Below are 13,982 nucleotides of genomic sequence, written 5' to 3'. Positions count from 1 at the left end.
TGGAATTACAGGGAAACAGACAAAAATAGTTCATTCAATATTTTAAAATCTATATAATTGGACTGTGGTAAGATACAGCAGAGAATGTAAAAAAAAACACACACATTTAGAAAAGTACGTTTATGAATCAAAATGAATTTCCTCGTTTCTCATTGTATTCTAATATTGGAAAGAAATTTGCTTTGACATTCATTTCCTCTTCGCTCTCTTCAGCAGACTAATTATCACATTTTGAATTCATCATCATGTTTCCGTGTTTCATACACAGATACAGGTGGACACACGTTTTTATTTTCACCGGAAAGTTTCTACCAAATATCTCTGCAGGGCCCAGAAACAAACCTGTGCAGTGAAGAAACGGGAAGAAACAAACTTTTAGAATAATTTAAATTAGATTATTGGTGGTTTGTGTCCCGAGAACTTAGTGAAAGCTTCATGGAGCTGCAGGATGATCTAATCACTCTTCTCTGCCTGTTGTGAGCCGCTTCAACCACCAGAGGGCGCTTTACACCAGCACAATGTGAAGCGTGTGTCACGTTTTTAATTGTCCTCTTCTTACTTCAATTAAAAATGAGAAAACTGCAGCAATAATGTGAGGATTACTATTATTTGATGAATAGGTTGTGAAATGTATCTTCTTTTTTTTGGGGGGGGGGGGGGGGGGGATTGCTGTTAAACTTCATGAAACATCATTGTTTTGTGTTAAAAGTCACAGAAAGTTTGGTTTTCAGATATTTCTTTTGTCTTTTCAGGCTGTGGTCGGATCCAGATGACCGGGGATGGAGCTCCGTGCCCGGCCCTTCCCCCGGCCACCGGACCGGCCCTTCCCCCGGCCATTGGACCGGCCCTTCCCCCGGCCATTGGACCGGCACCGTCCCGTACAAGGAGTCAAACTTCTCTATTGAACGCACTCTGTGTCCGTCAACATGCCGTCTGTGACGACGGAGTCACGATTGGACGTGCGGGACGTCAATCATCGCAGATAGGTAATGTGATTGGATAAGACAGAAGTCGTTCAGTGGTGCTGAGCTCGGATTGGAGGAGAGCTTGCAGAATTTGGGCGGGGCACCCCGCCGGTCGTGCGACCCGCACAGTTGCACTCTCGCTGTGGGCGGATCGTAGCGGTGACAGCGGCGCTCGGAGTCTCCCGACAAACTGTCAAAAAGCGGACAACTAACGGTGAGTTGGACCGAAACGTGGATGCTGTGCGGCACATCGGTGTGTGTGGAAGCCGCGTCGGCGTGCACGCAGCGCCGGGCGGCGGCGCGGCGGGAGTGAAAGGACGGTGATTTTTGGAGGAGTGATCTCAGCACGCATCACGCACGGGTGGAGGCTCGTGCTGCGTTCAGGTGCCACTCGGAACTCCCGCTGAGCGGAACGGAGGATTAAGGGCTCAGCGGCGGGACACTTTCTCCAGCCGTTAACAGCCGCGGCGTGTCCGTGCATTGTTTCGGGGTTAACTCTGGACGTGTGTTTGTGTTGCTCTCGTCGTTATTTTTAAGAAAAAAGGTGGTGGGCGGATCACGTGTGGATGGGACGTTCCCTCCGGCCGTGAAGGCAGCACGGGGAAGTTGCACTGTCACAGTGGTACTGAAAGTTATGCAAGACATTAAACTAAATCTTTACCCTTTTTACCACCTAACAACCACCCCACCCGGGGCAGGAGTGTCTTATCCACCAGAAATTTCCCCAGCCATAAATCCGGGGTTTGATTTAGCTGCATGTCGGTGATTCAGAGTCCTGCAGGTTTACACGTGTGTCACTTTGTTATTATGGAGAAACATTCCCGATCAGATCTGCAGCAAACAGGATGGAGGTCAAGCATGAGGCCCGAGGGTCAACCCCGGCCCCCCACACCACAAAACAATAACTTGAATCAGTTCATCCAGCGTGCGGAGCACCTTTCATCCTCCAGGGTCAAACTGAGCCGCTCTGCTTTTAAGAACTGCAAATGATCAAATAACTCCTTCACCTCTTCTGGACACATTTTACACATTGTCAAATGAAAACTTAAAACTTATTTAGCTTTTTGTGTGTCGGTTTATACGACCATGATCCTCGGAGCTGCTGAAAACACCCAACTTGTTTTTATATATATATATATATATATAGTCAAGGTCTTCATAGCTTCCATCCAGAACGTCAAAACACAGGTCATACCACACGTTTAGTATTCCTTCATAAAGAACGTCCAGTTTGCACTGGACAAGTCGACTTGTTCTACCAGTCAGGTTTAGTCCTCCTGCACTGGATCCTGTTGTTTGACTTCATTATTTCAACAGGACGGAAGTTGGAAACGCAGAAATCCAGGACAAAGTACTGCTCTGAAACTGTACGTCAGAAAAGAAAGTTTCAACGCAGTAACCTGGATGTTTTCATGATACAGGACAAGTAAATTTTCTATAGATGTGATGCAGTGCCTCAAGTTTGATTGGAAAATAAATGAGTTTACGCGAGTAAAATGGCATCGTTTTTGCAATACTCGAGCAGAAACAGCCGTCACTTCAAGTTCTTCCTGGAGGTTTGGTCTTTATTCTCGGTACGTCTGAAGGTGAGCCTCCACCTGGACTGAGCATCACAACATTCCTCTGACGTTCGTGTGAAGAGGAATCCCGGCACAGAGGAGTGTCTCCCTCCATCCCTCCATCCCCCCCTCCATCCCTCCATCCATCCAGATTATTCTGCAATCCTCCAGCAGCCAGATTACCGAGTGGCAAATCAGAGGTGGGCCTGATCTCAGGCCCTGAATTCATTATGGCTCTGATCCAGTTGCTTCCCTAAAAAATTAAATAAACAACTGTCACCCGTTTATCAGGCGCTCCACCTGAACTTTGCTTGTTTCAGCCTCACCCTCCCCGTCACAGCTTCTGATTTAGAAACACACCTCGTTTGAAATAACTCCACCCGGCGTTTGAAGATCGGCTGCATGCTGCCTTTTTCTGCTCCGTCTGAACCAGAAGCTTCTCTGAAAAAAAAAAAAACCAACTCACTGGAATACTTTAGTAAAAATACCACAGCGGCAGATATTTCCAGAAGAACATCTGGTTTCTTCCCCCCTCGCCGTTCTAGGAAAGCACGGCGAGGCCGGCCACCGTCGAGCTGCTGGTACTTTGCTCAGACCAGTGAAACACGAGGCTGAATAACCTTGGTCCTGGTCCTGGTCCTGGCCCTGGCCCTGGCCCTGGTCATGGTTCTGGCCCTGGCCCTGGCCCTGGTCACCACATTGGTAATACCTAGTAGTTGTGCACATGCTCAGTCCAGACAATTGGAACAAAGTTTGCTCCGTCTTGTCATGACTCCGCGTCCATATTCTGCTGGGAATTGGTAGTTTTATTTTGACAGTCACCGTAATAATAATCCAACTTGGTTTTTTTATTTTGACAGTCGCCATATTAATAAGCCAACTTGGTAGTTTTATTTTGCATCAAAACCAGTTAGATTTTTTTCGACACTTTATAACGGAGGTTTACCGCTTTTATGACTGAAAAGCAAAATTTCCGACAAGTACCAAAATAAAGTCAAAACACAACTTGTGAACATTGATATATATTATAATGTTTTCATATGTTTACCAACATTGTAGTTTATGTCTTCATAAGATGCAAACCACAACTAAGGACTGGAGACTTTTCATTGAGCCATTTTTACTGAACTTCAACTCCGTTTCCTCCATGAGCCGTTCTGTTACAGAACATTTTACGATACTCTCGCCTGTGTGGAGCGGTCACACAGACGTCTTTAAAGCCTCCAAAGCTTTGCTGCAGTTTTTTTATTTTTTTAGTCTTGTTTTGTTTTTGTTTTTTTCTTTAAATAAGTAATAAGTCGCCGACGTCTGCCATCTCCAGCAAACCAAAAGAGAAACGCTCAGCGGTGGAGTTCTCACATGTAAGAGTTGACCTTTTAATAGAGTACTCAGTGGTTCTGCTCGCAGTACATTAAATGTTGAGGAAACACACATGGAGGAGGAAACGTTGGAAGGAAGGGTGAGTCAGGGAATGGGGGCGAGGCGAGGAAGGAAGGGAGGAAGTATTTACAGGTTAGGAGATCCGCTCACTGGCAGATATCCTGAATTCTTCCCATGAAGAAGAATGTCGATTGACTGGGTTTGAGAGTCATTGACTCACCCCCACCTACCCCTCCCCCTCCCCTCGAACACTTCAACCCTGCGCCTCCTTCAGGTGCTCGCCCTGCCGGACCACCGTCACTAACTGGAGTCGATTGTCTTTTCGACACGTGTTTGGGTTTAATGCTTCAACTCCTCGTAAAAATGGGAAACCTTCGTTACGTTCCGGGCGTCTGTTTTCTCGGGGTGTGACAAGACATCGATCCACATCGTCACATCGATCCATTTATTAATGATGCAATTACGTCGACGCACAATGACAACATCGATTCACATCGTCATCTTTTAAGATACGCCTTTATTTTGAAAATCACGTAGCACGGGTGTACGGCGGTGTCACCATTTCCTGCGCACTCTCGCCGCCTTCACACAACGTGCACGGCGGCGTCAAGGCTATCGCGAGTCGCCCAGAAAAAGACGATACACGCTCACCTCTTGGAAATAAATCCAAGTATGGAAATATTTCGGATTCCGATGGAAAGACGGCTCAACAGACAAAACTCACGCCATATGCAAACAGTGTCAGTGCGAGTTAGAATACTAGGAAACACAGCGGACTTGGCCCAGCAGCTAAAGAAGAAGCACGGGCTCGTCACGCATGCTAGCTCCGCCGTAACCGTGTCTGATGTCACGGCAGCTTTGACCAGTTTCTTTCCACAAACGCTGAGCAGCGACTCTAAAAGAGCGATGAGGATCACAGGTGCCATTTCATATTTCATTTGTAAAGACATGAGACATTACAGTGTTTTATTGTTGCGCCCCGACTGTTTACACTGTTTATTTAATGCCTGATACCTGAAAGACCTTAGAAATAAAATAGTCAAATCATATCTCAGTTGTTTCCTGTGAGTTGATAGAAATGGAAATGATTGTGTGAGATATATGATATGATATCACATCATCTCGATCGCAGGCTTGTGAATCAAATCGAATCGAAACCGTAACGTGACAGACTTTGTGACATCGGCAAACGTCGTATCGTCATCCAAGCATATCGACATCGTATCGTGACGGAGCTGGTGATTTACACCTCTACCTTTTACACGACAGTGGTGCTCGGAGCCACTGCAAACATATTTTGGAGAATGGCTCCTGAGGTGGAACTGTAAAATGGCAGCGTTTTGAGCATTTTGGAAAAGTTCTGAAATAGTTTAATTGTCAGAGACCTGGAGCACCGTTGAACTGTAAACGTCTCAAACTCTCCCCTCGTCATGTTGCCCCCCCCATCGGGGTCGGTATTTGGAACCTGTACAAACAATGAATAGATACTTTTATTGACATGGACTAATTCTATCTGAGGTTCTGGTTTTTGTCCTGATTAAATCTGTTCCCAGCCTGTGATTGGATCAGAGCAGGGTGACTGTCGTGTCGCTGTGAGGAAACCAGCAGGAAGAGCCTGATCGATTGGAAGTGGTGGCCGTTTGCAGGCTCCGTCGTTTCCCGGTGATGTTTCCCATCAGTATTGATCCAGTGATAGAAGCACTTGATGCTGTTTACTGTGAAATCGATGCGGCTTTTAAAGCCGGCGATTCGCCGGCGCCGCCGGCCTTTAATTCGGCGAACCCAACGTCCTGCCGGTGAACCGGCGGCTGTGTCGCCACCGCAGGATCAAATGTGGGTCAGACTCACAACTTACTCGCTGCTCTGCACAGTTGTGAGAAGAGTGTAGTTAATGCAGACCTATTAATGCCCTGTGAAGGCTCGGCCAAGTGCGTTGGCAGGCTCGCCGGCGAAGCAGACGGCCGGGCGGCGGCCTGTCGTCTGAAGCCCAGAGCACTTGGATCTGCTCGGAGTTCACGCTGGTGATTTGTCTTCTGTTTATATCGTCCCAGCAGAGTCGTTCACGGCCCGTTTGCAGGAGCAAGAAGTTGTTCGTCCTGCCGGGTCGCTGCAGCTCATTGCGTGATGTTGAAAGGCCTGAAAGCTCAGAGGATCATCTTATAGGATAATAATCAATTATCTGCTCATTACAAAGACCAGGATGCGGGAGGGGCTTCTTCCCAAAGGCTTCAGCTCCACGTGTGCGTTACGTCTGCGTCGGTCTGGAGGGGTCGAATCCGACATTGCGTGACAAGTGCAGATTGAATGAATGAAATGATGGAGGGATGCGGAGCGGAGGTGAAGAATGGGATGGTACAGCGTGAGCCGGCGACTGTAATCCTCCGTCCTCGCCCTCACAACAGGAGCAGCTGGACCACTGTGTTAGCAGCCGCCGGGCTTACCGCTGGGAATTATGTAGCGCAGCGACGGGCGGGGCGTCTCTCTGGTGGGGGGGGTCCTCTCTGAGGGGGGGAAGGAGCAGGCAGGGTGGAGCGTCTCTCAGAGGTGGGGACAGGAGGAGGCAGGGTGGGACATCTCTCTGAGGGGGGGGCAGGAGGAGGCAGGGCGGAGCGTCTCTCAGAGGTGGGGACAGGAGGAGGCAGGGTGGGACGTCTCTCGGGGGGGGGGGGGGACTGAAATGGCACTTTACCACGTCAGACTGTTGAGTAAGCGCTTAGGAAGAATTATTTCATCATCTTTTTCTTCGAAGTACCCTACGTTTTTTATATGTTTTAATGTGTTTTTATTAGGGATGTCCCGATCACACTTTTTTGCCCCCGATACCGATCCGATTTTTCAGAATTGAGTATCAGCCGATACCGATACTTTCCCGATCCGATACTCACATTGCTATTGCAAATATACTCAATAGTCTATTTTTGGAGCAACTAAGATGTCTGCAGCTAAAAGCATTATTGGCAGAAGCTTTGTTCAGCTAGAAATTATTGTAAAACTCACTTATTGAATCAAAATTCTTCTCTTTCTCTTTAGTTGTTGTTGTAAACTGAGGGTACATCAACACGAGGAAAAAACTAACTTTTTTCTCCCTGGCCTTCTCCCAAAAACCGTCCCCACCTCACTATGAACACGGCTCAACACGAGGCTTCAGGGCATGTAGTACACATGCCAGGCCTTTAGGGGCGCTGTGACTCACCAAACACAATAAAAACGCAGAAGAAGATAGACCACATAGAAATGTAGAAGTAGACTTCTGCACATAAACACATAAACCACTAACTATAACTCTAGTTTTATAGGTCTATGGCCCCGCTCCTCCTGCTTCTAGCTTCTGCAGCTCCACCCGAGCTTGTACTCCCTGATTGTTGTGGTTATTAGGTGACGTTGCAGACCGTGTTTTTTTTTTTTTTTTTTTTTAGATCGGCGGGGTGATCGGCTGGATTTGCCGATCCCCGATCACTCACAAATCACTAATATCGGCCCCGATCCGGTATCTACCGATCGCATCGGGACATCCCTAGTATTTATACGTTTGTAACCTTGTATGGTTTTATGTGGAACAACGGATGGGAACGTGGTAAATCCAGCATATTTACAGTAACCTGGTGACGAGATGGCCTGTCCTTTAATATGCACTGTCATCGAAATCAACTAATACATTAAATGAAAATATTGTCCAATTTACCAGAACAGGAGTGATGACAAAATAATATTGATAATATTAAAAATGAAAATAATGAAAACAGTAGTACTAATACAATATTTTTAAAGATAGTGAGAGATTAAGTAAAAAAAACAACAAACTAGATTGATAAAAGTTGATTGAGTGACAAAAGAAATTAAAAAGAATAACAAAAAAAAAAATCACCTGTAGTTTGTCTGCAGTCATCAAAAGGCTGTTCAACTGAGTTTGAGAGCTACAGGGGGAGGTTTTATTCCATTCAGAAAAACGTGTCTGCCCCTCAACAGCAGATCTCGCAGCTCTGCAGGTATAGAATTCAGGAAAAGTGTCCAAACTTTTTACTGCGATGGGAAATTTTTCAATATGATACTTTCCAAAAACGCTCGGGGCCCGTCACCGTGCAGATGGCGGCAACGCTGCGACTGCCCAAGAATACCGCCGCCGTAGTAACTGGTTCTGCACATGCTCAGTAGAGACAATCAGAACAAAGTTTCCTCCGTGGTGACATGACTCCCAGTCCACATTTATTTTGACAGTCACCATAATAACAAGCCAACTTGGTGGTTTTATTTTGATAGTCACCGTAATAACAATCCAACTTGGTCTTTTGTCCACTAGAATGTCTGCGTTCTCCCGTTGTTAGAGTTCCTCTTCCAGAATCCACACTGGGGGAAAAAATGAAAACATTTGGGATCCAGTTCCAGTTGTTGACGTTTGTCTCTAATAAAAACCTTCCTGAAGGAAATTCCTCATCACACTCATAGAAACACACATTTCCAGCCTTTATATTTTGCAGAACATACCCAGGATTTTTGACATCTTCCGGTCACGAAAACTACCCAAGATTCCAGAGGAAAGATCCCGTTTGTCCAGTGGATCTCTCCAGATCTGGATTCTCTCTGGAAAAACCGTCAGTTTCACTACATTCAGACTTCAAGACTCTTTTCTTTGAGACAGTCTGGATGTTTTTCACCCTGAATCGGTCAAATGTTGATATTCTGGCTGGAGCTGCCGCCACGCCATCTTTGATATCCCAGAATCCCTTGGGGCAGGTTTCCCAAGATGGCGTCAGTCAGGAAACATCAACAGTTTGATGGTTTGTCTGTAAACGTCTGGACTTTGGTCATTTGGGTTTTGGAAACTGCAGGTTGGAATGAGAGGAAATGAGTGGAGATGTTCTGTTTTTGGTTTGTTGCTTCATTCTCTGGGCAGAAGTGAGAACTTTAATGGGAAGTAGATTGTTTTTTAGTAGAGTAACTTTAATATTTATAGTGTCTTGTTTGTTTTTGTTTTTTTATAGCACTGCAGTTCTCTGCTGCATGTGTGTGTGGTTCCATTACAAAAACGAACAACAGCACCTTCTAGTGGCCTAACATGAAAAATGCATCGTTTTCCGTGTTTCTGCCGTTGCCGCGTAAACGTGAAACTTTACTGTAAGGAAAAGCCACAAACAATGTGTTTTCAAACGGGGGCTGAACGTCTCTTTGATTGAGGAAGTGAGCTGGATTGACTATGTGAGTAACTAAGTAACTTACTAAAATTGTGCAATGGACTATTTAAAACCAGGTAATGACTTGTAAGAGAAAGAAGCCTGTTATTTTGGAAAGACATGTCAAAGCATAAAGACATTGACGTAGTGAATCAATCCAGACGTCCTGCGTGTGACCCAGAACATGGTTGAGTCTTATCTCAATCAAAAGTCTCGTCACTGATCGCTTCAGTGGAAGATCGTATTACGAACAGGACTGAAGGGTTCGACTTTGAGTGACGGAGTAAAGGTTGTGTGAACACATGAAGATCAAGAGATAAACGGCCCGTTCCACTCGCTCACGCATCCAATTTCAAAACAGAACCACTGAACTGGACGGTCGAGTTTCACCCAATGAGAGCGGTCAGGAACTTCTATTTTTAGATCTCTTTTTTTTTTTAAGCCTTGAAGGGTTTCCGGGTTTTGATTATCTATCATCATCCGATTGAATGCATAAATAGTTGATACATAAAGCCGACATAAAGTTTATACTGAATGGTTTAGTCCAAGAGCAGCGGAGTGTTTCAACTTTTCGACGACCGTATGAAGTGAAAGAATCTCGCTTTATCCGCAACGTCGGACAAGTTGTTGTGCATGTTCTTTTGATTCAATGTGGAAATTTACACCATTTCCCATGAGCGCCGGGTCGTCGGCGAGGTCACGGCGAGGTCAGAGTGTCGGAGATAACGGGGGAGGGAACAGAATGATTTCAGCTCTGTGCAGTCAGTCACCTAACTGCTCTTCTCTTCAGTTCCCAGCATTCAACAGATGATCTGCAACACACACACACACACACACACACACACACACACACACACACACACACACACACACACACACACACACACACACACACACACACACACACACACACACACACACACACACACACGGGTCAACACCCCATGACACGTCCGTCCCATCTGTGTGTGTCGGATTGTGTTTGTTTTGGGATTAGAGCTCGACCCCTGCCTCTGGGTGTGGGTGTGTGTGTGTGTGTGTGTGTGTGTGTGTGTGTGTGTGTGTGTGTGTGTGTGTGTGTGTGTGTGTGTGTGTGTGTGTGTGTGTGTGTGTGTGTGTGTGTGTGTGTGTGTGTGTGTGTGTGTGTGTAGTTGTGTCTGCGCTGCTCTGCATTCCATTGCGATGGCCTTGCTCTGCAACAATAGAGCAAAGAAATACTGTGTGTGTGTGGGTGGGTGTGTGTAAGACATCTCTACCTGTGTGTGTCTCTAATGCAGAGCAGCCAGTGTTGAATTATAGATGTGTGTCTCTAGAGTGTGAACTTCTGGCAGATCAAGTGAAGCAGCGTCTTGTTTGGGTTTTATTCCTTTTAGAGAAGTTTTAACTTTCACATGGAAACATTTTGGAGAACTTTTTTCAATCCTGCACGATTCTGAAAAGTCAAGGTTTCTCTGTTGACTTGGAGACGGTCCATCAATAGCCTGTCACCAGTCTGTTAGTGGTCCATCCACGGTTGATCAACTGTTGATCAACGGTCCGTCCACGGTTGATCAACGGTCCGTCAACGGTTGATCTATTTTTAGCTACTTCAAGTCATTTTTTCCTTCTTTGCCCTTCAGAACGACGGCCTGCAGGTGATTTTAGACAAACTGTTAAAAATGGTCTCATTTAAGTGTCCTATTTGTCACCTAGGTGCAACCATCCAGCTTAGTTTGATACGTCGGTTTGAATCTCATCGAATCCTCCTCCTCCTCCACCTCCTCCTCCTCCTCCTCCTCCCTGCCCACGTTTCACTGTTTACTCAGGAAAGCCCTCAGCCTCTCAACGCTCCTGCATCATTCAAGCTATAGCTCAGTATTCATGATGTTCAATCTGAGGGACGTCGTGCAGAAGAGCCACCGTTACATAAGAGTGTGTGTGTGTGTGTGTGTGTGTGTGTGTGTGTGTGTGTGTGTGTGTGTGTGTGTGTGTGTGTGTGTGTGTGTGTGTGTGTGTGTGTGTGTGTGTGTGTGTGTGTGTGTGTGTGTGTGTGTGTGTGTGTGTGTGTGTGTGTGTGTGTGTGTGTGTGTGTGTGTGTGTGTGTGTGTGTGTCGCGGCCCAGCCCTACATAATGATGACATTAGTTTTCAGCCCTCCCTCCCTGATGTTTGGATTTGATTTAAAACGGTTTTCTGGATCTTTGATTTATGTTTTGTAAAACACAAACCAAAAAACAACTCATTACGAACAGTGATGGAAAGTTCAGCCCGTTTATCACGAGAGCCCGACTGATATTGATTTTTTCGGGGAGTGGTAGCAATTCCGATGTTTTGGAATAAAAGATTGTCATAACTGATATTTCGTCCGATTAAATTCTTCAGTCCTGGGTTTACACGTCGAAGATGGAGACGTCCGGTCTAGAGATGCACTAAACCTGCTTTTTTTGTTTCAACACCGATGCCGATGCTCGGGTTTGAGTATTAGCCGATACCCGGTGCAGATCCAATACTGTGGTTGAACTAAAAAGCTGTATACCTTCAAATGTAGAAAATGAAGGTGGTACATCTAATTGGAGTGTTCATTGTTAAAAAACTTCCACAAAGCAGATTTGGTCCTTCGCTCCGTGACGTACGACGTAGCTCACCTCGAAATATATTTAAATTGAAAGGATCGCCTCAGGTATACGTTGCGTGAAAGCGCCCTCTACTGGATACATAACACGAGGACGCCAGAAAAACATATTACCTACATTTTGTTGGTGAAAAATAAGTATGAACATTTGCTTCAATCGGCCAGATATTCTCTCATGGTTATAAACAGCTGATTAAATCGGTCAGGCCGTGTTTAACTCATTTATAAGTCTGTTAAATTTACCACGAAACTCCTCATTTCTAAGTAAAGACCAAGTAGCTACATAAGAACACGGTGGAAATCTGTCCGTACGGTGGAACTATGTTCGTACGGTGGAACTATGTCTGTACAGTGATAATATGTCCAAACGGTGGAATTATGTCCGTACGGTGGAACTATTTCCGTACAGTGATAATATGTCCATATGGTGGAAATATGTCCGTACGGTGGAACTATGTCCGTACAGTGATAATATGTCCAAACGGTGGAATTATGTCCGTACGGTGGAACTATTTCCGTACAGTGATAATATGTCCAAACGGTGGAATTATGTCCGTACGGTGGAACTATGTCCGTACAGTGATAATATGTCCAAACGGTGGAATTATGTCCGTACGGTGGAACTATATCCGTACAGTGATGATATATCCAAACGGTGGAATTATGTCCGTACGGTGGAACTATGTCCGTACAGTGATATGTCCGAACGGTGGAATTATGTCCGTACAGTGATAATATGTCTGTATGATGATAATATGTCTGTACGGTGGAATTATGTCCGTACGGTGGAAATATGTCTGTTAGGTGGAACTATGTCCATACAGTGATAATATGTCCGTACGGTGGAATTATGTCCGTACAGTGATATGTCCGAACGGTGGAATTATGTCAGTACGGTGGAAATATGTCTGTTAGGTGGAACTATGTCCGTACAGTGATAATATGTCTGTACGGTGGAAATATGTCCGTACAGTATCACGTCGACGTGCGATAGTCTTGCTGGTCGTTCAATTCTGTCTTTGTTGTGGGAACTGTGTTTTGTCTCTTGCTCCTAATTTACACCCGCTGTGATTGGACCTTCGTTTTTTCGCTCCGTCTGATTGGCCGAATCTGTTGCCATGCAGAGATTTTGCAATATCTATGTCATGAATGTCGACGTCACGATTACTGTAAATTTGTTGAGTCAGAACACATCTTTGGTGTTGAAGTAGTTGTGTTGACTGTATTAACAGAATTATAAGCGAATGAGTGAAAATATCGAATCTTTCTTCTAAACTTTGTTCTTTTTAAGACTTTGTATTTCCCATGAATGTATTCTGTGTTTTATATATATATATATATATATGTACAGTTATAATGTGATCACTGTGTCTCATTCCACTAATGTAGAAAATGTGTCAGAGGGTTTTGTTTTCTAGTTTATTGGGTCAATAAATTCATTAAAAGTTACACTTATTGAGGTGTTTTACCTCCCCGTATTCCAAATGCTTTTAGCATTCGCTCTTGTCCCGACAAATTCTGTCTTTTTACCAAAACACATGAACGTTTCTCAGAATATTTAGTATGTAAATGACCTGCCAGAGTACATTCAGGTGTATTGAGATGATTTAACTCAACATTGTCCAACATATCGTTTCAATCTCAAGATGAATGTTCCATGTTTCATCCACACCAACGTCACATGTTTTACTTTTTAGTTTCAGGACGTCTTTGAGAATGTTTCAAACTCGTTTTAACAACGGAGCGATACTGAAAACAGTGATGAAGAACCCTCCTCTAGACGAGCAGGTACTTTCAGGGGCAGGAACTTTGGCCCCGGGGCTATAATTAGATTCCATTTCCTGCTGAGAAAATGAAAGTAAAGCAGCTCCGACACAGAAGGGCCATTCATTTCTCTGCCGTGGGACTGCGGCCATTCAACGTGCACAGCTGCTGCGGACGTTTGCGTGCCGAGGCAGCAGCGTCTCCGTCCCTTCACACGACTCTACATTCACTACAACCCCTCGCACTGCATCCACACCACAACAAGTGAAAACGCATCGCTCCCGTTTCCGAAAAGTTCCACTTTGACCAAGTTGGATTGTTATTACGGTGACTGTCAAAATAAAACGACCAAGTTGGAAATTATAAATAGTTTGGGTTTTGTGTTGTTGAGGGAAAAATGCAACGTAAATGTAATAATTACATTTCACTTGCTGAATGAAAATTGACGACTGGGCCTACCGTTGAACTGAGACGCTATTGGACGTTGCAATTCCTCCTTGAAGACTAAATAATATATTACATATAATTTCAGTTGG

The 13,982-nt window shown here is 45.0% G+C and overlaps 1 protein-coding gene across 1 annotated transcript in view; it reads left to right on the top strand.

Moving 5' to 3' along the window:
• The first annotated feature begins 1,104 nt into the window (after positions 1–1,104).
• LOC308125448 (uncharacterized protein) overlaps positions 1,105–13,982 on the top strand; it is a 94,880-nt gene continuing 82,002 nt past the window's right edge. Inside the window, exon 1 of the mRNA XM_080489190.1 lies at positions 1,105–1,179. The gene's annotated coding sequence lies outside the window, so the exon portion shown is untranslated. The remainder of the gene's footprint in view (positions 1,180–13,982) is intronic.

The sequence above is a fragment of the Lipophrys pholis genome, assembly GCF_963383615.2.
Source record: "Lipophrys pholis genome assembly, chromosome: 20".
Taxonomy (NCBI): Eukaryota; Metazoa; Chordata; class Actinopteri; order Blenniiformes; family Blenniidae; genus Lipophrys; species Lipophrys pholis.
This window is presented reverse-complemented; position numbering and strand designations above follow the sequence as displayed.